Source organism: Gekko japonicus, unplaced genomic scaffold (genome assembly GCF_001447785.1).
Source record: "Gekko japonicus isolate JY-2015 unplaced genomic scaffold, Gekko_japonicus_V1.1 scaffold7, whole genome shotgun sequence".
Lineage (NCBI taxonomy): Eukaryota > Metazoa > Chordata > Lepidosauria > Squamata > Gekkonidae > Gekko > Gekko japonicus.
Window position 1 is genome coordinate 2,411,090 of NW_015159711.1, and position 25,750 is coordinate 2,436,839.

Consider the following 25,750-nt stretch of genomic DNA (forward strand, 5'->3'; position numbering starts at 1 on the left):
ACCCCACCCTTCAAGGCAACCATTTTCTCCAGGGGAAATGTTCCCTGCAGTCTGGAGTTGTATCTCTGGAGGGTCTCCAGGCCCCACCTGGAGGTTGGCAGCCCTAGGCATAATAAGACAGAGTGGGTACAAATAGAGTTGTCAACGGGCCAGGAGAAAAATGTCCTGTGCCTTTACTAGATGTTTAATGTGTGAAAGTGGACTCAGAGGTCAATAACCTATTAAGACGGTGCAAAGGCAAATGGAACTCTCCTAGCTTTAATGTAGCAGGAAAGTCATTAGGCATAGCTTCCCCCCTTCTCCCTGCAAAACAAAAGCTACAGCTACCACAGTTCTCTCTTTTGTACTAGTTTTAGGAACACAGGACCCCTGCCCTCCTTGGCACCTAGTAAGCTCAAGGAGCTACCTGTCTCTTGCAGGATTTTTTTTTTTAAAAAGGCTTGGGAAGGTGCCTCCTCCTGAGCTCTCAAGGGTGTTGCTTGACCAAATGATGTGGAACTTAAGGAGAACTCTGTGATTCCAGCCACAACCACAGCTGATGAAAGCTTGTTCAGGATTGCTGATACCATGAAGAAGGTGCACTGTTCTTCGGACTTTGCAAAATACTGCTGAAAGAAACTTTGAGAAGAGCATCAGTATGGAATGGTGGCTAGGGTGTTGAGCTAAGATCTGGGAGACCCGGGTTCAAATCCCCACTCTTCCATGAAGCATCCTGGGTAACCACAGTCCAATCACTTTCTCTCAGAGCCTAACTAGATCTTACAAATTGCATCCATTTACCATGGGGGAAGTTTCCAGTAGCAACCTGTACGTAAATGTGCAGCCAGGCCTGATTTGGATTGGGACTGCTGTGTGGGAGAAGGACGAATTCTAGCCTTCTCCTTGTGATGTTTTTTGGTGGCTAAAATGGCTGGGAGGGGTTGTCTGTGAGGGCCAGTAAGGTTGCCAGCCTCAAGGCAGGACCTGGAGATCTCCTGCTATTGCACTTGATCTCCAGACAACAAAGATCGGTTCACCTGGAGAAAATGGCTGCTTTGGAAGGTGGACTCTATAGCATCACACTGTACCGAGGTGCCTCCCCTCTCCAAATCCCACCCTCCCTAGGCTCCATCCCCCAGTTCTCCAGGTATTTCCCAACATGGAGCTGGCAAGCCTAAGGGGAAGTGTTATTTGCTCTGTTGGGAAGCCAGCATGTGTACTGAATAGTTGCACCTACTGGCTTCCCAGAGGGCAAATAATGCCCCTCCCCCAGCAGCCTTCGGGCTGTTTCTGTGGTGTAATGTGTCTTTAAGATCGCTTGGAGTTGTTATGTCCACCTGCAGGCCATTAGCAGAGTGGGTTTTATCAGTCCTCTATTTTGCTTGGAGAACATACGTTGTGTTATCTGGTGATAGCTGGATTGAATAAACATTGTATTTTGGATTAAACCCTGCCTGAGATTGTGACTGAGATTTGTCCTGGACAGCGGACATTACATGGTGTCAGAAGTGCCAAAAGCAGCACATGGGAGAAAGCAGGAATCCCTCCTTCTCCTGTGAAGCAGGCCCTACTCAAGAGCTGCCACTAGGAACCAGCAGGGACAGACACTATATCTGCAAGTACCTGTGGCACATTTGTAAAGTTTAGTTAGCTGTCAACTTGACCAACTAAACAGGTTTGTTGTGAGGGTAAAATGAAGGGCCATATTATTTATTTATTTATTTATTTTGGGATTTATATCCCGCCCTACCCTGAAATCCTTGCAGAAGTGGTGGGATAAAACTGTGATGGGCGGTAACTGGCTGAGAATGCAGCTGGTTCTGATTCAGGTTGCTGTGGCTGGGTGGCATGCAGAAAGTCCCAGATTCAGGCCCTTCTTTGAATGCAAAAGGTCCCAGTTTCAGTCCCCGGCATGTCCGGTTAAAAGGAACTCAGACAATGGGTCTGAGGAAAGACCTTTCTCCGATCCTGACCATATAGCGCTGCTACCAGGTAGAACAGCGGACGCTGAGCTGGATAGACCCTTGACTTGATATAAGGCATTCATATGTACTTTCACAGGTTTAGTGCAGATACAGTGCCAAATGTTTGCTTATTAATTGCTGACTTTTCAGAACTCCGTGTCCTGTCACAGACTCGAAGGGCTGAACCAGGACCATCATGACCTGAGGACAGCATGTAATCTTGGGACTATTCCAAACACTGTGTGAAGCAAACTGGTGCTTGTTTCCAAGCGTCCACTCACCCAGGAGCTACAGCCACTGCCCTGCCTCTGATGAGTGTATGTGTGGGGGTGTAAAGTGCTATCAAGTTGCAGACGACTTCTGGTGACCCCGGCAAGGGGCTTTCAAGGGGGCCTTTTGTCTTCCTCTGCAGAGTCTTCCTTGGTGGTCTCCCTCCCAAGTGCCAACCCTGCTTAGCTTCCAAGAACTGACAAGATTGGGCTATACTATGCTGCCTTCCCTCCCTAGCGATGAGTGTATGTAAGCCTCTACAAAAACCGTGTTTGCTTCATTTACATATGATAGCTTTGGATGCACACCTAAAAGCACAACGTATAGAATAGTCCCTAACGAACCACTTGAGATATTGTGTACACAGCCAGCATGGTGTTAGAGGTAAGAGTACCAAACTAGGATCTGGAAGAACAAGGTTGAAATCCGCACTCTGCCTGGATTGCGCATTCTACCCTTTTCATGACTTTTGCAACTGCTTTGCATTTACGTGGCACTTTCTGCATCCTCTTCCCCCTCCCCTTACCACCTCTATATCTCTGGACAGTTTCTTCATACCCTCCATGCATTTGACGAAGAGCGCTCTGTTTCTCGAAAGCTTATGCTGCAATAAAGTTTGTTAGTCTTAAAGGCGCTACTGGGCTTTCGACTACTTTGGAGCAACAGACTAACACGGCTAACTCCTCTGCACCTATCACTCTGCCATGGAAGTTCACTGGGTGACTTCAGGCCAGTCAGGCTCGCAGGGTTATTGTTATGAGGAGGGGAGAAATATGTTGTTAGAGGCTTTGCATTCCCATTTGGGAAAAGAATGGGTTATAAATAAATAAGTAACATCAGCCTTTGTGATTGGCAAGTAGTATGAGGCCACTCGATTGGCCAAGCCTATGAGGGGCCTGCATTTCTTTGTGTGATCAACAACATAGTGTTTTCTAATAACAGAAGTCAAGCACTGGGGAGCTCAAGAACACACATACCAAGTCTGAATTTAGGTATGACTTCCTCTGGCTCCAGCTCCTGCCAACCTAGCAGTTCGAAAGCAAGAAATTGCAAGTAGATAAATAGGTACCACTTCAGTGGGAAGGTAACAGCGTTCCGTGCGCCTTGGTGTTTAGTCATGCCGGCCACATGACCACGGAAACGTCTTTGGACAGCGCTGGCTCTTCGGCTTTGAAACGGAGATGAGCACCGCAACCCTAGAGTCGGATTTGACTGGCTTTCAAGCAACCCTAGAGTCGGATTTGACTGGCTTTCAAGCCTCCTGTGCCTTAGGGATGGCAGGTACTGAAAAAAATCAAAATCTGGATTAAGGCAACTGCTCGTGGCAGGAGGCATTACAGCAGTAAGTGGGGGAAAGAAGCTAAATGTCTCCCTTTCAGTTCGAGTTGTGTTCGATCGTCCTACTCCCTTTACATGTTGACTCCTCTGCTGCTTGTGTGTGTTCTCTTCTTTATAAACTTTTGATCTATTATTAAAGCCTTGGCTTGCCTCCTCCTCTTTCTAACAGTCCAGAACACACAGAAATTAGACAGCCTTTTCAAATGGGAATGGTAGAAGGAAAGATTCACTTTTGAGACAGGTATGGCCCCCAATATCCATTTTCATTGCTTGGTTCCAGAATATGCAAAGTACGTTTTATTATCTCTCTTTGCGTAAGTTATTGCCTGTCAATGAAAATCAATACATCCAAATATGTTACTACCTATCCAGGATGCCATTATTTTTATGCAAGGCCTGTTGCTCAGTAACAGAGTACAAGCAGAAGGTCCCAGAATCAAACCTTGTCATCCCCAGTTAAAAGATGTCCGGGGGGGGGGACAGAATGAAAAAGACCCTTGCCTGAGATGTTGGGGAGCTGTCTGAAAAGGTAGCACAGGTCAGTACAAGTTAAAGGGCTCTTTGGGGGAAAGGGTCCATGGGCAGCTTCAGATGCACCTTAATATGGCAAAAGAATGAAGTAAGCAGTTCAACAGGCTGGCCACCTTCAGAGGAACATAAGAAATCTGTTAGGGTTATTTTCATGGAAAGAGAAACAGAAGGGCTCTCTTTACCGGAGCCAAGTACTCCAGATGACTGTACTTGAAGCCTGTAGCAAGCCATCAAACATTTATTTAGAAATGGGTTAACCAGCTTCTTGACTGAAGTCTTCAAAGCTTCTTGACTGAAGTCTTCACATACACAGGTTAAAGACCAGCCATCCCTATAGAAAAACACTGTGTATATACGATTCGAGGCCGCAAGAATACATTTCCCAGGCAGGCTTTAAGTCTGCTGCTTCCTTTTGTATCACAAACTAGATGATGGGCTTAGAGTCTATGTAAGTGGATAGGTTTCAGGTGGGTGGCCATGTTAAGTCTGTAGTAGCCGAACAAAATTCCAGACCAGTAGCACCTTAGGGACCAACAAACGTTTTCCAGGGTAAAGCTCACTTCATCAGGCATATGACAAAGTAAGCTTTGATTCAGGAAAAGCTAATTCAATAGAAAATTCTGTTGGTCTCTGAGGTACTACTGGACTTGAATTTTGTTTTACTTAAGAGGACAACACAATGTACTGAGTGACTGAACGGTCATAATCAGTCGTAGAGTTCTCCTAGTTGCACACTTTCCACCACACCTGTTTCTTTTGCAGCAGCTTGATACATCTGAGCATGCTGTGTTCTGCACCACAAAGGCTGCATGGCTCACCCCCCCACACACACACACCCAATATAGACTCCTTCAAGGGAACCAGGGAGATTAATGCTGAACACGATCCAATCTGAGCTGTACACAGAGGTCCTAAGGCCAAGTACAAGTGACACAGTCCAACCCTGAATGTCTGGCACATGCATGCCAGGACCCACATCGCATGGATCAAATCCTTCCCACAGAGACCTCTAGGCACCAAGAAAGTTGTGGCTGAAAAACCCAGAACCAGGTTCCATTAAAATCAACCCAGCATCCACTGACAAAGCCTTTGAATCTGCTGCCAGATTTCTATTTGTGTAAATCCCCACATTTGGTGGCAGAATAGCCAGATCAACATTGTACTCACCGTACTCTGCAAAGACATCACCAGTGTGCCCACAGGATGCTGAAAATGTAAGTGTGGAATCCAGAATCCAGTGGAACCAGTTGGAAAAGCATTCCAATTCAGGCTTCTTTTTTTCCTTGCGTGAACCAGATGGCTAAAGGGGATTACCGGCTGTTAAGCTCTTGGTAAAGGTTTTATTGGTTGTTCTTCCTAAATGTCCTGTAGCATAGTAACCCTTCCAATTGAGAGGTAGAGGTGATATATCCTGGAAGGAAAATATATTTTCCTTGGCATTTTTGTACTGTATCTACTAGTGGGGCAAGAGACAAGAGGTACACATTGGATGTATTCAGACATCATGAGAAGTTGTGGTTAACAAACCACAGTTTGAGCAAACCTTGGTTACTTATGATGCTTGAATGCAGACTGTTCAAACTGGGGTTTGCTGGGTGGCACTAAAACATGACTTCAAATGAGGGTTTGATTTGTTAACCACAGTTTGTACTAATGTAGTTTATTTGGGGATGTCTGAATTCACAAGCCACAGCTTGTTGAGTAGCATTGGATCTTGAGGTTACTTGGTCATAGAGACAGCATTATATGGAAGACTTTCTCCCTATTGGGAGGCGGAGAAGCAAGAAGCAGACAACCCTAGGTTTACACACAAACTGGCATTTGTTATCCATCTCTAATAATCTAGCCAGAATTTTCTGCGCAAAGCACAGCCACCATTTACGAAGATGTCTGAATGCAATTTCCTACTGTCAGTACTCTATACATAAGCCAGTCACAACAGATCTCATATCTACAGCATGTCAAGGTGCAAGACTGTGTTCCCAGAATGCTGACACGTAGGCATGATAAAAGACAAATGTAGGCTTTTTCTCACAGAGGTGATCAACTTGCATCTGAGCTCTGTCTCTTTAGGCTACAAGCAGGAGCTTGCATGACTGAATGTCCATACACAAGATTGCCATATCTTCCAACAAAAGGCTTCATGCCCATCCTGGCAAGAAGGAGACGTTAGAGCCGAACTGTCCACTGGAGTCAGCCACAAAAGGGTGGGCATATCCAGAGCAATCATCCAAGTGTCCTCATTCCTACTAGCGCTTCTCAACACACTCACAAACCAGGTAGCCATGTCAAGAAGAGAGAGGGAACACAGATGGACATGGTCCCAGGTACCAGATATGACTGAGGAGTCTGATGACAACAGGACAGGCAAGGGGAGGAGGATACTGTACTACTTGGGGGGACGGGTCAGATTTGGCAGAGGAGGCAGCCACAAATGGGGATGGGGTGATGGTTAAAGGGAGAACAAAACAGTTACCCTTTTTGCATTGTCTTTGCAGCAAAAGCAATTCCATCAGCAATAATTATAATTCAGAAACAAACACAGCAGAGGTTGCGAGAGAGTAAAAGGAATCAGAAGTAACTATTCAGAGGTAAAAAGGGCAAATGAAGCAAGAAAGAAGACAAGCACATTCCATGGAAGATCAAGAGCAGTCCCATATGAGACTAAATAAATACATCTGGAAACATAAAAACACAGTTTGGAATGTTTGTGTTTGTACAAGGTTACCGTCTGCAGTGTGAGAAAATATGAAGCAAGGCTGTTTGTTTTAACTTTGGCCCGGTTGCCATCTCAACATTCTTTTCCAATTCTATTCATGCTGCCCCAGTTTATGCAACTCAAGTTATTCTACAATAACATTTCTTAAAAATTAGGCAGCTAGTAGGAAATTAGGTAACTCCCATGGTGTCCATGAACCAAGTGTTCGATGTCTCTTTCTCAATGGAGGATGAGTCACACCCATACCTGTGTTACCTTTTAAGGGAAACAGCCTGTGATTTGGATGCAGTCCTTGGCAGTGAAAAAGATGTCAGGAAACAGGAGAATACCTCTGCCTGAGACACTGGAAAGACACCACCAGTCTAAGTAGACAATACTGGGCTAGAATGATCAATAGTCTCACTCAGTAGAAGGCAACTTTGTATGTTTATACATTCTACACTGAATATTTAAGGGGACACTCCAGATGTGACAATGGATATCTATTTGTTCAAGAAAAAGAGTGTTACAGGTAGTTCCCAAATGACGTCCTGTAGGCAAATGCACAATTTGAAGTATGCAGATGTCTGCAATGCAATATGAAGCAACATGTTACTTTTGTCCATCTCTATGACAGGGATAGGGCACCCCACTTATTTCTGGTATTCAGTGATATTTTGCATCCTCGTCAGTTTTATATTAATGCCTCAAAAATGAACTCATTTGTTTTGAAATAAGACATTTATTTGCCTTTGGTAAATGGCTCATAAGATTGAGGGAGAGGTCAAAAGATTCCCCACATTCATCAGCCCCTTGTTGGCCACCTCAAGGTATCTGCAACTTGCATTCAGAGATAGTGATGAATAACGGGGATGGAATGGAGGAAGCTTCATATCACAGCACTGTATCTCTAAAAGCCAGGAAGATGTATGTGCAGCGCTAGAGATAGTCAGTATGGGGCTGGAACTGGACCGGGGAGATGCAGTTACAAATGGCTCTTTCCTATGTAATGCAAGCAATACCTTCTGAGAAACTGGAGTGATGCTGAGTAGTAACACTGGAAGGCATCTTTCTTCTAACATAATAGTTGCAAGGATAATATCAAATATCTAACGTATATTACCCTGAACTCCTTAAAAGAAAAGGCAGAAATCTGAGTTTAAAAAGTAGACATGCCATGTTGTGTGTTGAGTAACATGTCCATCGGCATGCATGAAAATTCACCGTCAGGCTCAAAAATATTTGAGTAATGCAGCATTACTACATTTTACATGCAAGTTATTTCCCAGAGTCTCGTATTGCAAAAGTCAAGAAGGCATGCAGAACTGAAAACAAAATTTGTAAACAGACAGCTTTTTTCCTGAAAACTGAAACCCCATAGATCACACATCACAATTCTGACTGCGACTATGAAAAGTCTACAGTCCTAAAATGTGTTACAGGCTACTGGTCAATGGAGAAGGGTTGTAACTCTACTGAAACGCGTGCTTTACACATACAGAGCCCCAGGTTTGACGTCTGATGACTCTTACTAGAGAGATTTTTCAGGGAGCGAAGCTATGAAAAAATGGCTTGAGAAGAACTGCTCCAACCTTGACAGCACAGGACTACAGGGAAGCAAACTCTGATGCCATGTAAAGCAGCTCCTTATGGGACTACTTGTGGGTAACTCAGCCACAAAACTCAGCCTTTGCTATATGCTCTGTGACGACTGCACAAGTCATTAGAACCTGCCATGCACCATCCATATAAGAGAGTCTGCGTTAATTTAATTTTCCCATCTAGGGGTACAGGGAAGAGGTGTATGCCGTGACTGGTCACACTGAATCAGCACATCTGATTCCCAAGAGCCGCCTACTCAGCACACAAGGAAGACAGCAAATGACACTATGTACCCCAAGGGAGAACAGTGGATCAAAACTCCATGCCACCCAGCCCGAGCTCTGCTCCTGGTTGGTAGCGTCAAGCATCGCATTCTCTGCATGTATTCTTAACACATGGACTGCGAAGACACTTTTAAAAGGTGCTCATCCTTCTAAAGCTTTCCCTGCACGCTTGCCTTTAACAGACACCCTTGCCTGCTAATTCTTTGCCTTCTTTCATTTTAGTTTACCTGTGCCAAGTGATTTTGTAAAAGAAGACTATTTCTAACCATTCCTTCTAAGATCTGGCAGGGGGGATGCACTGAGAGAGACAGTCAGAAATCGTATTTCCTCTCCACACTCCAAGTCATGTAAACCAACTGAAAAAGAGGGAACAAGCATATTTCTTTAGGGAATGTGGATAATGGGAAAGAAATGCAGACAGCAGAAGGAATGAAATTCTTCCCTAGCCCGGACCCCACGAGAAGCGGCTTTGCAAAATTTGGGGGGGGAGAAGCCATGTCTGAATAGCCCAGCTTTTCCCAACTAGTACAGATCACACACTCCAGAACAAACCAGCAATGAGGGGAAAAACAAAAGCTCTCCGGCGCTTACCTTACAGCTCCAGGTAGCAGAGCAGACACTAGGTAGGTGGACACGAGGCTGTCAGAAACGGAGAAAAGCTCACATACGGAGAACGCGCTGGGCAGAAACAGCTCCCTCCAGACTCCTGCAGCATTGTTGAAAAAATCCCAGTGTGCAAGCAGAGCCTATAGTGGCTTTTGCTCAGTGCATTGTGGGAAGCAGAGCGCCTTTCAAAGGGGAGAAAAATAGGATGAGGGGCCCCCTAGTGGAAATACAAGCGCAAAGAAAACAGTATTGTTTAAAAAAAATCATAAACATGCCTGTGACAATATCCGAAGTGCGAAGTACCGATGTCAACTGTTTTGGGGCAAGCAAGAGACATGTCATGGTTGAATTACCGGTGCTCATTTTCCAGCCATTGGGAAGAAAACATATGAAGCTGCTTCTTACTGAGTCAAGCCATCAGCCTGTCTGACAGCAATTGTTCAGTGTCCAGGAAGACAGAGAGGACTTTTGCCAGCCCCGCTGCTTAAAGATCCTTTGAAATTGAGATGTCAGCAATTGACGTGGGAACATGTGCTCTACCAGTGAGTCATTTTTTTTTTAATTTTATTTCATAAAAAAATCCAACACCAACACCTCCCATGTGCAACTTCCAGGCATTAGAGACGTAAATGAAGTTCCATACAGTATTATATCACAATCAATCTCCGTACAACTCATCTACCAGTGAGTCATGGGTCCTCCTCTACATGCATTAATCAAGTGCAAGAATGAAGACAACTTCACTTGTTGGATGTCCGACACCAAGTCAGAATTTCCCTGGGCCAACCAGAATGCCACCCTCTTGGACAACTGCCAGAACTGGAGGATGCCAGACCAGAAAATGTTCCAGCTGAGCTGTTCCTCTGCATGCATGCACTGGCTATCATAATACCCGCCTGTGTGCTAAAGCATCTCAAGGGAGTGGGGGCTGCTTTTGCAGAGCAGTGCCTACGTCCAGTCACTGCTTGCCATTTCCTTCAGAGGCCACCTCTCAGGCAGCACCGTTTACGAGGGATTAATGCCACCCTAGTGAGGAAGACTGAGGTGCAGCAAGGCACTGTGTGCAGAGCTCTCGTGGAAAATCTCTTGTCCAAAAAACCCACGTTTTTGGCAGGATGCTTTCTCCATTCTCCCAGGCAGCTTTGCTCACAGAGCTTTTTCTGAAAGAGTGCTGACCAAAAGGAATGCCATGCCTGCTCAGAGACACTCAGTGAAGACTGCTAATCCTACATGCTACGCTGCTACAGTGAGAAGGTGATAAGATTCCACATAGTTTCTGTTAGAAGCTGGGGCTGCTGGCTTGGACCTCTCAACCTGGGCATCCTCTAGTCCTTTCCAGGAGGTCGTTGTGGCCTTGGTATTTGAAGAGGAGGGGGGGTCAAACTCACCCTTTCCTTTCTCTCCCGTGGGTCTCTCCGCAGCCTTGCAGAGAAAGGCTTATCCGCCTTGGCCGTTTGCTGACTCTCCTTTTAAAAGAGTCACTAGAGCTTCAGGCATCCAGGAAGTCACAGGGAAATCTCACAAGAGTGTATATTCCTGGGAGATTTCAGATGGGGTGTGGTTTTATCTCTCACTGGGGAATTCCCCTGGTCATATTCTGCATTGGCTGGCCCAGCTGACAACATGGCTTTACTGGCAGTGCTGGCCTTGTGTTGCCATTCCAAGACCCAGCAGCTCCTCCTTGGAGCACAGTGGGGGCAGAACCATGTTGCTGGACCTGCTGGGTAGCAGGTAGTTGCCCCCCCCCCCAACTGCTGGCCTCAGCAAGTGCAGGGGGGAGCTAAGCACCCCACCCTGGACAGTTTCTATGCTTCAGGAAGTTTCACAAGCAAGGCAGCTAGCATCCTGGGCTCATCCTTTTCACTGCCAAGAGACCCAGCCATTACACTTGTCAGCTTTTTCCTCCTGGCCCTACTCTTGTGTCTTTAAAAGTACCACATGTAGAAGTGATACAAGGAATGCTTTGCTTGCTAAATCTCTGTGCATTATGCCACTTTAATGACACACAGGCACAGGCATTTTTTAAAAAGCTGGTAGCTCTAGCCATGGTATTACGTGCATCTGATCAGGTGATGTGTTGTAAGGATGTGCAGCTCAAAAAAAAAAGTTTGTTTTTAGCTCCAGATATCAGGGAGCCAAAAAATAACAGTATTCCCAGTTTCTCAGGTTCCAAATACCAGCTTGATATTCAGATTTGAGTTGTTGTTGGTGGTGGTTGTTTTTTTAGGGGGGGATCCTGATATTTTCCAGCTCCATTAGCATTCCATGTGCTTTGGCATTTAGTCATGCTGGCCACATGACCACGGAAACATCTTCAGACAGCGCTGGCTCTTCAGATTGGAAACGGAGATGAGCACTGCCCCCTAGAGTCAGATTTGACTAACTTTTGAGCAAGGGAAACCTTTACCTTTACTTATTCTTTATGGGGAATCTTTCTGGGACAGGCTGTTTGTAAAGCTACTGACATCAAAATCACAGCAGAGCTGGTGGTGTCTGTCCTTTAAATAACCCCCACATTTCAAGTGAATTGGACCTCTATGGCCCCCTGAAACAGGTGACCCCAGCCATCTTCCATTGATTCCTATAGTGAAAAAAAATGCTTTAAAAAAGTAAAACCCAAGAATCCATGCCAATGTACAACCCAAGAATCATCCAATCTAAACGAAACAGGAATGCTGTTGCAAACCTAGCAAATATAAAATCAAATAATCCAGACTATATAAAACTTGAGAATCCATGCCAATGTACCTGAGAATCTACCACAAAAAGCAAACCTGATGTGAACTCACACAAAGAACTTTACAAAGGTTGTTTTTTTTTTTTTAAGTAAGGAGGCATAATCTAGGACAAATCAACCTGGCAAGCCTATACCAAGCCTGTGAAAAAGAGTATTGGAAGCTTTCAAACACTAGCTCCTGATACTCCTGCTTAATATTGGCTGCGGTCACACGGAACATTAGCCATGCTACAGAGACGGAAGATAGGCAGATTTGCCAGGTGCGATCACACTACCACATCTGGGAAACGTAGAGCTCCCATGCCGAACCCGAGGCTTCCCGCCGAAGATGCGGGGTAAAAAACTAGTACCTCCGAGGTACTAGTTTCCGGAAACCGCGGGGCAAGGGCGGGCGCCTGATCGCGTTTCCAGTGGAATCCCATAGCATCCGGCGCCCGCCCATGTCCCGTCGTCAGCAGGTTTTTCCCCCCAAGTTTCCACAGGATGCGCACAAGCGCCCAACGGCACATGTGCACAAAGAGGCCCCCTCCCACTGCAACCAGGCTTGCCACCTCTGGAGGGTCACTATGGCCCCTGTCGCACAGGCGGTTAGAGCGGGTGTGATGAGGGGGCCCACCTCCCCCTCCATTGGCTATGCCTCAGAGCTCTGGTGGGGTCCGGAAGTGTCTGTCTCCCTCTCCGGTAAGCCCACCACCCGCCTTCGGATGTGCAGATACGATTGCTCAGTCATGCCTATGCACAAACTTCAGTTTAAAAACAAAATCCATCCCGTTTGCCACGGAAGCGGCGCCTAGCGATTGCTGGTGTGATCGCGCCATACAGCTTCTTTGCCGCACTGCAGGATCATCGTGTGATCGGCACCTGCCCCCTAACAACGGAACCTCCACGGGACCTCGAAGGGAGTCTGATCTCGCAACCACATGTTATTTTCCTCCGGGGCAAACAGCCATGCATCCCCCCCGCATTTTCTGGCCCGTATGACCGGGGCCATTGAATATTTACAGGATTTTTCAGGACCTGATTATTGGTATCCCAGATAGCATCCAAAGACCCAAATATATTGGGGGAAGGTATATATTTATATATATATATTCAGCTCAATTATATCCCTAATTAGAACTTCCCTAATATGTTCCTCTCAGCCATCAACTCAGTGGGTAGCCTTTAAGCAAGCCCCTTTCTCTTGGGGCTTATCGCTCTGCTGCTGCAATGGGCTTTGTGATGAAATGCCCTCCACCCAAATTCACTCCAGTATTTCAGTTATTGTGATAGCTCTCTGTTCACGTGAAAGAGCCTAACTGCAGACTAGTAGCTTGCAGAAAGGAGAGAGGTTGAAGGAAGAAGCTCATCAAGCTCCAAGCACAGAACACTCAAGCTCTTGGCGGTGCTAACATCTCTGGCCAAAGCAGAACAATGGCTCGCTACCGACACTCTGCTACTAAATCAAACCTAGAGTCATAAAGCTGAGAAGATTATTGTTGTGTAGTGGGTTCGACGCATGAAAGATCACAGAGACGGTGTGATGCAAAGCATGGTTTACTGGACACAACTCGAACTAACTACAACGGGCCAGGCGGCCCACTATATACAGTGGCAAAGGGACACCCCTAGGTCCTATTGGTGGGATTAAACTTCCCGCCAAAGGTCCTATAGGTTTTTGAAGGAAGAGTTCAGGAGCCTAGTCCCTATTGTTTTGGGGACTCAAGCTAGCGCACATATCACTGCCACCTGGTGGCGGTCAGCCGACATAACAATTATAGTGATAGAATGAAAACGCTTCCTTTCGAACTGTAAGGGATAGGGAAGTTATCCCAATGGGAGAGGGATAAAGACAAGCCCCTTCCTCCCTCCCTTCCTTCCTGGTTTTCTTTTTTTTAATGTAGGCTCGCATCTGACCACTTGGAAAGGTGGCAATTACCACCTCTTGGCATGCACTGTAGTGTTCCCAGATTTCCATGCTTGATCTAAAGTTTCAAGCTTTTAGCCTCCTCCGCGGGGAGGGCGGGGTATAAATATAATTAAATAAATAAATAAATAAATAAAAGTACCCCAGGGACATCACAGATGTTGTGTAGCTGTCTAGGTAACCTGAAATGTCTGCCAAGATCTCACACCAGATCTCAGCCGTTTAATTTTGACATGCAAGCAGGTGAGTTGGTGGGGGATGGAAGAGTTATCTAACAGAAAGACTGGGGGAAATGTGGTGAGAGGGGAGAGACAGGGCTGGAGTCATACCCCACATGAGTCCTTGAGGGTCTTCCACTTGCAATGCAACTACTTTCAAACATATGTAAGTCAGCTCTGCTTAGAAAAGACTTGAGACCACTTTTTAAAAAATCAGCAGATGTCTCCACCTGGTCTATAGCAGAGGATGTAGGAGTAGCCGAGACCTGTTGCTTCCCAGTTCCTAGGCTCTGCCCTCTTGATCTCATGGCCTGCATTTTGCAAGGACACACCACAGAAAGCGTTACTACTGCACATCTGATTCTTCTCTCTTCCTGGCTCACACAGGAAGGAAAGCTGCCAGACTAAACCATACCCTCCCTTACAACACAGATCCCTACAAGCCTACCATTCAGGCACAACACTGAAAGTGTGAAACGCAGTACCTCTGAAATAAGGAGATGTCATGTGGTAACACTCCATCTGTCTCTGTTTTCCATAAAACAACTCCTATCAGGGTTGTCTAGTAGAAATTACCTGTCACAGAGATGGCAGTATAGGCAACAGGCAGACAAATAGTTTTTCATGTGTACATTTAAACTTGTTACTTAGGTTTGATAGACCAACCAGATGGCTTGTCTTGTTTGCGCACAGGTTTTTAAGCAAACCAGTTTCTCATGATATCTGCATGCATCCAAAGCCTTAATGTACATGTGCTTTCATGCATGTGCATTAGAGTTGTGTGTCTGTGTAAAGTGCCATCAAGTCACAGCTGACTTACGGAGACCTCAGCAAGGGGCTTTCAAGGCAAGTGAGAAGCAGATGTGGTTTGCCATTGCTTTCCTCTGCAGAGCCTTCCTTGGTGGTATCCCTTCCCAGTAAGAACCCTGCTTAGCTTGTGAGATCTGACGAGAGATCAGGTTATATCATGCCCCATTCTCTCCTGGTCCATTAGAGTCATAAAGTAAAAGGTAAAGGTTCCCTTACTCGAAAGCCAGTCGAATCCGGGCTTCCGGTCGGGCTAAGATGGAGGACTGACACACTTTCGCGATTGTGCGAAGTGAGCGACGGCCGCTTTTGACAGCTTGGGCAGTTTTTAGCCCAACGCATCGCTCCCCAGTGAGGGGGGGGGGACAAGCAGGCAGCAGCGCCTAAGAGGGAGTGTGAGGTTGGCGTGATCCGGCTCCCGAAGGAGCCGTTTCATGCTTTGATCTCCTCCCCCGAAGAAGGCAAGTGCCAAGCAACTCTGCAGCGGCCATTCGAGCCAGATTACCGGCATAAGCTCTCTACCAGCCGACCTCTTGAAGATGGGCAACAACAGTAAGTGAAAAGAAGCAATGCGAAACCCGATTTGATCGTGCTAGATAACAATAAACGTGCCGCTTACCTGAACTGTGATAAGATAAAAATTGAAACAAGCGGTTGAGCGGGAAATGACCAAACATTCCCAGAAATCCGATTCCGGCAAAGAAAATAGTTGATTGAAGGCTTTAAAACAGTAAAAAAGAACATTGTTTAACATTCCTGCGGTGGGATTTGAGATATGCGCGCAGCCAAAAACCGAAACTGACGAACTGTATCGCGGGAGGAGCAGGCCGGTGTAACGAAAAAATACTCCGAGGTGCTGGAACAGGAAGAGGAAGCCCTGAAAGAAGGGCTGAAGCCATCAGGAAGCCAACAGGAAGAGACTCGGAGCTACAAGAGAGCAGAACCGGAAGTGAGTGTATACGAACAGACGGGACCTGGAATACGGTAACCTGACCTACTCTATACCCGAATGATGTGTTAATGATATAATGAAATTTGTAAGAAGGGGGAGAAGCATTGCGGGAAGCCACTGGAGGGAGGGGAGGAAGGGAATGAGGTAAACAATGGACTGAATGATTTAATCTTATATGTTATGTTCCTAAGAAAATAAAAATTTGTTTACCAAAAAAAAAAAAGAAAGCCAGTCGAATCCGACTCTAGGGTTGCGGTGCTCATCTCCGTTTCCAAACCGAAGAGCCAGCGCTGTCCGAAGACGTTTCCTTGGTCATGTGGCCGGCATGACTAAACACCCAAGGTGCACGGAACGCTGTTACCTTCCCACCGAAGTGGTACCTATTTATCTACTTGCAATTTCTTGCTTTCGAACTGCTAGGTTGGCAGGAGCTGGAACCAGAGATGGGAGCTCACTCCATCATGCGGCACACTCGGGTCTCGAACTGCTGAACTACTGACCTTCCACAGCCTGCAGTTCAGCGTCTTAACCACTTGAGCCACCGCAGCTCCTATTAGAGTCATACTGCATCCAAAATTTAATTTCTAAATGTGGAGTTGAGATAGGAAAAGCAATCTGATGAATGGCAACTAAAGAGATCATCAATAATGGCAATTTTGTAAAGGCAGTATTTTACCAAGGTACAGGTATGAGAACAGGTTTCCCCAATAAATGAAGACAGTTTGTTCATCCTGCTGTAATGATGACTCGACATAACGCTCTACATAGGGATACCCTTGAAAGTGTTAGGAAACTTCCTGCAGAATGCTGCAGCCAGTATTCTGACTGGCATGGGTGGTAGGGACCATGTCACTCAAGTCTTGGCCAAATCTGTACTGGCTCCCAATCTATTTCTGGGCATAATTCAAGGTACTGGTGTTGACCTTTAAAGTCCTATATGCCTTGGGATCAGCATACCTGAAGGGATCAGCATACCTGAAGGACTGCCTACTCCCCTGACTGCTACAGTCATCTCCTGAGGCCCTGCTTCAGGTACTCCTGCCTTCTATGGTTAGGTGAGTGGCAACTCAGTAGAACACCTTCGTGATTATGGCACCAAAAATCTGAAACCGTCTCCCCAGACTCACCTGTCCTCTTCTGTGGCTGTCTTTGGCCAGCAGGTGAAGACTTTTTTTGTTTAATCTGGCATTTGGTTTAATCCTTCCTGCCCTATGTTACTTTAATTCATGTGTATTTTATTATATTGACTTTGTTTTAATGATGTGTTGGTTGTAATGGGTTTAAGGTATGTTTTTATTTCGTATGTTCTTAATCTTTTAGCTGCCTTGATGGCCCTGATGAGGGCAGAAAGGAGGGGTATAGATTTTGTAAACAGATAAAAATAAATAGACGGTGCAAAGCCTCCTGCACATTTTTGTTTTACTATGAAAGTGGAATTGGAATCTTTTAGGGCAGACAATGCTTTATTTTAAAAAATTGCATCCAGCATTCAGGAATGAGCAGGTCTAAACTATTATTTAAAACCTCATGATCAGAACCCTAAAAAAGCATAGTGTGTGATTAAAAAGCTTATAGCTGCTATTTTAGGAAGATCAATCGTTTATTTTTTTTTCACAGGTAAAAAGGATGGGACTTTGTACATCGCCAGTACAGGGATGAAGGAGACCCCAGAGAGAAGTGGATGCGTCACAAGATAATCCCCTACTGTGAGCCACATAGCCCTTTCCTTAATTTATATAGCCTAATAAAAAAGACCAGAGAGCATGAAAAACAGAAAGAGACGAGGACTGCTGAACAAAACAGACCCATTACGCACGAACATTTTACTGCAGATTTTCAGAGCAGTAAGCCTTTAATCTTTACTTCAGATTCTGTGCCCACCTTACTCACCACTCTTTTTCCTCCAATGTATTTATTTTGCAGCTACCATTTTTAAAAATACACTTTTCTAACCCGGGGTGGAATGTCACTTGTGACGTGTGGGCGGTGGTGTCCAAAGTTTTTTTTAAAATTACACAGTTGCCTTATTGCAGCTGTACAGTAGCCTCCAGCAAGCACCTTCTGTTTAAATCCTCATGGTTCAGGTTTTGCACATGCATTTAAGTGTTAGTTTGTTGAATGAAAGGGAACAGAAAGGAATGCAGGCAAAGGGGGGGGGAAACCGAGGTTGAAATTGACAAGACCCTTTTTTTGAAACTGACAAGCAGCTGCGAAGTCCTATTTTCCATATTGCAGGGCACTAGAGGATTCTCTTCTGCGTTACAGCCAGTGTGAAAAATGGAAGTCACATGATCTCATAATATAGGGGAATGTGTTGAGTGTACAGAATGCACAGTAGAACCCAGTGACACTAGCATTGAATGCCGTGATTGTTGGCAATGTGTGTGCGCGCAAAGTCGGCTGCAATTCCTGCATGCTTTGCACAGGGCTGCAATTTGTATGGGGGAGGAGTCCTCTGGCAGAAGCTCCAGAGAGCTTTTTAGTCTTGTGCCACTAAATTGAAAAAAATGGGGGGGGGGTATTTTCACCAATGCCCTAGTGTAGCTGCATAGTTATGCTAATTTCCTGCCCTTACTTGCAAATTTGCATGGTTCTCTCTTTGTGATTCTCTAATTTGATCCTGCACACCAGCTGTGATCTTGGCAGTTTTTTTAAAGCCTGTCCTGTGCGGATTGCACTCTTCCTCCAAATGGATCAATCCCAAGTGATTCTTAAATTTAGCAGTTTGCAGAAGGCCCATGTGATTCAGCCGCCATTTTAATGTTAGGCTTCCAGAGACTGCCACAAAGCCTGTCCCAAAAAAACTTAGTTCAATAAAGCATTAAAGGGATTTCCCCCCCCCCCCAAAAAAAGCTTTAGGCTTTCCATCCCAATGTCTATCTTTACATCTCATGTCAATTTCATTCTGCACTGACAATCCACACTTCATTGTATTTGCATGCAGCACTGAAATCGCTTTTTCATTTGTGGTTTTTTTGCACGCTGGGGATGCTGCTGTTTGCCTTCTCTCTGATCCCCCTTTCAAGTCAATACCAGCAGGGAACTAAACCTCACACAGCGCCATCATTTTGATGTTGTTTGTTCAGCAACCCAAGACTAGTGATAGTCTCATATCACTAGACTCATGGCGCTTGAAAAAAAGAATTAAACATTTTTTAAATGAGGGGGAAATGAAGCTTGTACACCGATGGGGGGGGGGGACACGATGGAGGACAGTGCAAAGTTGGCAGAACAACTTCCATGTGGGCAGGGAGTAACCTTCAAGGGTCAGTAAAAAGGCCAACCCTGACTGTTCCCTGGAAGGCCAGATAATGAAACTGAAGCTCAAATACTTTGGCCACCAAATGAGAAGGGAGCACTCACTGGAGAAGACCCTGATGCTGGGAAAGATTGAAGGTCAAAGAAGACGGGGACGGCAAAGGATGAGATGGTTAGACAGTGTCATCGATGCAACGAACATGAAATTGAGCCAACTTCAGAGGACAGCGGAAGACAGGCGGGCCTGGCGGGAGATGATCCATGGGGTCGCGAAGAGTCGGACTCGACTGTGCGACTGAACAACAACAACAACAACAAAAAGGGCAGGGGGGAAATCCAAGGGAATCTGTACACTTTTGAATTACCTTCAGCTTGAAAGTGAAATGAAGGGGAAATCGACACAAAAGCACTCTCAGAAAACCCAGGGAAACAGCAACCAGAAAGCGAACTGAGCACTGAATGAAGAGCAATGCAGAATGACCAAGAAAACCCAATGGACATGCACAGTGAAAGCGAGGGAAAACACCCATGCATAATAAGCCTTTGCATAGAGAAATGATACTTGCCTGCAAGGAAAGCCTTTATTATCTAATTGGATCAATACACACCCAAGCGGAGAGTTAAAGAGGCTTAAAAAAAATGATGCTGTCCACCAACAGAGGCAACCCTCCTATGAGGCAACGGCCTCAGGCTGCAGATTTTTGGCACCAGCGGAAGCCTCTGTGAGCTGTACCCAAGCATGGAATGTATGCTTGTTTAGAAGAGAGAGGGGCAGCATGAATGAAAAGTTCCCTAAATTCATCAAAATCATTAATTATTTAGGGTTTTTTAAAAAATACAAATTTTTTTTGAAAGAAATTTTATTGATTTTTCCATTTTTTAACAAACATTACAGTCAGGTGAATATCAGTAATACTCATAAGTAAAATACAGTAAATGATTACTATTGGAACAAATGAATCATGTTTCATCTTTAACAACTAAGTGCGACTTAGCCATCGGTGGCTATTAGCCACAAGGTATAGATAGGGACTCTGGGGCAAGTGATGCTCTGTCTTCTTGGTGCTTGGGGGGGGGGGTCAACAGTGGGAGGGCTTCTAATGTCCTGTCCCCACTGGTGGACCTCCTGATGGCACTGGTATTTCTGGCCACTGTGTGACACAGAGTGTTGGACTGGATGGGCCTTTGGCCTGATCCAACATTGGCGTCTCTTATGTTCTTATGTTCTTATGACTTAATATACTTGTAAATTTCTAAATGAATTTACTTGGTTATTACAATCTATAATCGATAGTCTTTATTTAATACTTTCGTCTTTCGTCTTACTATCCCGCTCTAATCCCCGAAGGGGTCTCTGAGCGGCTATACAGTTATCCATTATCCCTATCTAAGGCCACAATTCATCAGGGGTGGGGACATCCCTACCAGCACCCATTGGAGGGGGGGATCTTTCCTCGGGTCAGCTTCTTTCCGTTGTCTTTCAGCTGCGGCTTCTGGCTCCTTTCTTTTCTGGCTGTCCTCTTTTCGCGGCGGATCGGTAGGCCCCTCTGGCGTGCGGCATGCTTGGCACGGTCCTGGCTCTGTCCTTTACGGCTCCGCCCGCCTGCGCTGCCACGCTCACACGTCGTCCTGGCTCCGCCTTCTCCGCTGCCATCAGGTTCGCCACTGATGTATTCCGGACGCCATTTTTCCGCTCGCTGCTGCCGCCGCCATTCACCTTCCGCCGAAACCGGCCCTCCAACGACCCCCGGAATGGGGGAGGGTGCCCCCTACCTTCTAAGGTAGGTTCCCGATTTATCTACTCGCGCTTTAGTTGGTTAAGGGCGCTTTTGAACCGCTGGGTTGGCGGGAGTATTTTAAAAAATACTGTTTAGATAATTGATATACCGCTTCTCCAGGGACCCCTTTGAGATGGCTCACAAGTAAAAACAATGCCGTACAACTCTAAAACAAAAACACTAATATCAATACTTTAAAAAAGCTAGCTAGGAGTATAAGAGAGTATCAAACAAACACCGAGCAAAAAAATTCCATAAAATTTGCTTCTATCCTGACCATAAAATAACTTAGAAAGAGAGAAGGTAAAGATAAAAGGTAAAGGTTTCCCTTGCTCGAAAGCCAGTCGAATCTGACTCTCGGGTTGCGGTGCTCAACTCCGTTTCCAAGCCAAAGAGCCAGCGCTGTCCGAAGATGTTTCCGTGGTCATGTGGCCAGCATGACTAAACGCCAAGGCGCATGGAACGCTGTTACTTTCCCACCGAAGTGGTACCTATTTATCAACTTGCAATTTCTTGCTTTCGAAGTGCTAGTTTGGCAGGAGCTGGAACCAGAGACGGGAGCTCACTCTGTCATGCGGCACTCGGGTCTCAAACTGCTGAACTACCGACCTTCCAGCCTGCAGTTCAGCGTCTTAACCACTTGAGCCACCGCAGTTCCAGAAAGAGAGAAACCCTTCACTAAAAGCTTGGGTTAAACAACAAATCTTTTGGACTGGCTCTGAAAAGACAGTAAGGCAGGTGCTAGATAATCCTCATGGAGGAGGGAATTCCAAAGATGAGGTGCAACCAGTAAAAAGGCCCCGTCTCTAGCCACCACCCACCTCACCTATGCAGGCAGGGGCACAGAAAAGTCATGGGAGGTATATCTTGTCTGGTAAGCCGGAATACATTTTGGTGACAGCATTTAAAGCTATCTTGAAACTAGCAAAGGTGCTATTTGCTTCCTGTTCTGGGAAATTCCCTACTTCTCAAGATTTCAAGATTTCCTCCTACTCCCAGCCAAGTTTTTAAAAATAGTCTATAACTTCTGAACTCACCAAGGAAGCCACTGCTCTCACCTTATGTGCAAGTGAGTTGTACTTTCTCTTTCCATCCTGTTGGATTACTTACAACAGAAATCATGCTTCATCATCCATGTGAAACTGTATGTTTGGAGGCACATGATGTAGTAACTGTACTGAAGCTAAGCAGTGCAAGTCATGCCCATGCTGGAGAAGAGACATCCTGAGAAAACTCTGTAGCTCACCTCTAGTTGCATAATGTATTTGTTTGTTTGTTTATTTGTTAGACTTTTACCCCGCCCTCCCGCTGAGGCGGCTCAGGGCGGCTTACAATGGTTAAAGCCAGTATACAATTAATACCGATTGTCACATCTAAAACAATACAAAGCAATACAATAAATACAACTTATTAAAATTAGAGTGTGGCGGCATCTGTTATAAAGTGCTAGTGCTTATGTGGGACGGCCAGTGTGGCCAGGACTGTTAGAACACTTGTCGGAACAGCTCAGTCTTCACCGCTCTACGGAATTGTTGAAGATCCCGCAGAGCTTGAATTTCATTTGGGAGCTGGTTCCATGGAAGAAAGGCATGAAATAAAGTGCATTGTTAGCCATAATGGAAGAAAGGCATGAAATAAAGTGCATTGTTAGCCATAATGGAAGAAAGGCATGAAATAGTGCATTGTTAGCCATAATGGAAGAAAGGCATGAAATAAAGTGCATTGTTAGCCATAATGGAAGAAAGTCATGAAATAAAGTGTATTGTTAGCCATATGAACCCCCTGGATTGAGATCCAATGCTTGTCAGTAACAGAAAGCAGGACAGAACTTTATTATACAGACTGTCCTGGCCACACTGGTAGACCTCCTGATGGCACCTGGTATTTCTGGCCACTGTGTGATGGAGTGTTGGACTGGATGGGCCATTGCCCTGATCCAACATTGGCTTCTCTTATGTTCTTAACTAAGTGTACATGCTAGGCTTCCTCTCTTGTCTCCCATGGAAGTTCTTCCAGTTAGGGTTGCCAGTTTCCAAGGTGGGGCTTGGAAATCTCCTGGAATTACAACTGATCTTCAGACTACCAGAAATTAGTTCCCTTGAAGAAAATGGCTACTTTGGAGGGTGGACCGTGGCATTATACCCTGCAGAGGTCCCTTCCCACCGCCCACCCCCCTTCCCAGGCTCTACCCCTAAATCTCCAGGAATTTTTCAACCTGGAGTTGGCATCCCTACTCCCCCAGTCCTGGCATCCCTTTGGCCCCTGAACCACGAACTTATTTCACATTAAGGCACCCTTCCCCCAAAGGACTACACAGTCACTGTGAGTACATGCTACATCCCCTTTCTTGCAAGAAGCGTCCAGAATGAATTTTCAACTCATACTCACTGATTTCTGGTCAACTTGTGAAGATCCCTGAGTCACTAGTCCAAAGTGAGTTTCTAACTTCAGGGACCCCTTTCCCCATCAATACATCTGCTGAGGAACTGCTGTGTCTGCCTGTGCGTGTTGCAGGTAAGGTTGCCAACTCTGTGTTGAGAAATTCCTGGAGATTTGGGAGAGGAGCCTGGGGACAGTAGGATAGTGGGGTATAATGTCCACCTTCCAAAGCAGCCATTTCCTGCAGGGCCACTGATCTCTGTAGTCTCTGGATATCAACTGGGATTCCAAGAGAACACCAGGCTGCACCTGGGGGTTGGTGACCCTGGTTGTAGAATAGCTCAGGTATCTCTCCTTATATATAATTGAATAGTGGGTGCCAAAGTTCTAATTCTAAAATGCACTCCCTTAGTGTATGGCTGATGGCACTGCTCCTCAGCATATATCGCTACCAAACAGAAGGCAAAGCCCGGGTCCCGCCCACACCACAACTGCTGCAACAACCTGGTCTTTTGCATATGGAAGCTGATTGGTCTTCAGTCCATTCCACACCTCAAACTCCCCCCCCCCGCAAGGCAGTTGGAATTTTCAGTTGCATAACATACCTCATAGGGGAGAGGAGAATGGATAACAATGGTTACCACTCTCCAGGTGACGGCTACAGATAACACAAATATACAAATGCTCTTCAGGTAGCAGAGAGCAGTCCCTCTGGAGAAAACAGTGGACTCTGTCATTAAACCCTGCTGAGGTCGCCACAGGAAACTGACACTGTTTGCCCAAAGCCAGAGCACTCTCCCAGAGCCTCTTTCTAGATCTCGTTGTATTTATTTCCGCAACGGGCATTATTTCTAGTATTCTATAATGCACAAGTAGTTCACACACCGTGTGCCAGCCAGACCTATTCGCTCTCATTTTGTGCCTTCTATGGTGTAAGAATGCATCTTAAAACACAACTGCTCCCACACGGAGACAATCCCCTGCTCTGGTCACATGCCTGCTGCTGTGAATGTAGAAGCATTCACAAAGTAATGAAGCTTCCACATGGAGATATTCCCCATGGTATCCCCTCATACCCACCAACTCCACTAACCCCCGCATGCATTTTGCCTCCTTATGTCACCATATGTGTAACAAGCTATTTTTTTTTAAAGCAGGCCCAAAGCCCATAAGTGATGGGGGAAAGGGGAATGGCAGGCACAAGGGGGAATGGCTCTGTTATGTACGTGGACTGCCACCAGGGGTCTGTGGCACATGCAGGAGCTTGGCTCCTGGAACAAAGGAAACTTTGGATCCTGGTTTCCCCCAGCCCCAACCAATAGCCACTTGGCGGGACATTCAAACCCTCCAATGGGAATAGGGGGTGCTGGGTGGATATGTATATAGTTGGCCCTGTCGGGCCATTAGAGTTAGTCTTAGTTGGAGTGAAGTACAATAAATATGTGCAAAAGCATGTCGTCGTCCGAGTCCTCCATGCGGCGAACCCAGTACTTTACAGGCTCCAGATGTGGTTCCAGATGTGTTCAGGGAAGTGGGGAAATCCACACCATTCCGTCCACCCCTTTTCCAAATCCTCTTTGGGTTGGGTATAATTTTCCAGGAAAGATTGTACCAAAGCAGGTTTGGGAAAACCCACAGTAGGCTCAGGAAAAACCCAGATGATGATGTGCAGAAGCCCCAAAAAGAGGAGGAGGAGCATGAAAAGCCTCCACGTAGAGGGCTGGATTGCCCTTCTAACTTGGGGCTGCCCATTTCCTGACTCCCCCCCTCCCCGCTCCTGAGCTAGCTCGTTAAAGAATATTAATGATACCGCAGTTCGATGCAGTGGCCAGCGCAGCCTCCTTATTTCAAGCCCACAAGCACTTTTATGGGAGTTTCTATGTGCTGTTTTGTTTTCACTTTAACAGGCAATTAACTTGGCTTTTCAGGAGTTAGGGCCATTGCCTAAAACAAAACAAAACAACCCCCAGCTTTGGCCGCTCCTCCTTTACGCCAGGGCTCCTGCAACGGTGTGGAATATCATTCGTGCCTCTCCCACACATCCATCACTCTGATAGTGTGCCAGACACCAACTGTGCAGAGCAAAGGAGAAATTAAAGGCCATAAACTTCATATCTCCACGTTTGGCTGCAAACAGCAACACAGCGGCTTATGGTTACTAGTGAAATGCCAATTAAAATGGATCGTTAAAGATCATCAGCAAGAGGCCACATCTGTATATCATAACCCCTCTGTAATTAGAATGTAAACAGATCACTCTTCTCTTGCAGTTCTGATCTTTTACTAATATTAAACCTCTCTTGTAAATGCCATTTTTGTTCCCCATCTATTTACAACTTAATTTCTAAGCAAGTAGCCTGGTGTTCCCCAAGCCTCTGATAAAAGAGAGACCCTTTTTCTGAATGAGAAGCGCAGGCTCATTTTACTTGTTGTACCCCTGCTC

At 45.8% G+C, this 25,750-nt stretch overlaps 1 protein-coding gene across 1 annotated transcript in view; it reads right to left on the reverse strand.

Moving 5' to 3' along the window:
• Nucleotides 1-9,294, reverse strand: part of EXTL3 (exostosin-like glycosyltransferase 3) — a 194,720-nt gene extending 185,426 nt beyond the window's left edge. Inside the window, exon 1 of the mRNA XM_015406536.1 lies at nucleotides 9,258-9,294. The gene's annotated coding sequence lies outside the window, so the exon portion shown is untranslated. The remainder of the gene's footprint in view (nucleotides 1-9,257) is intronic.
• Nucleotides 9,295-25,750: the final 16,456 nt, after the last annotated feature.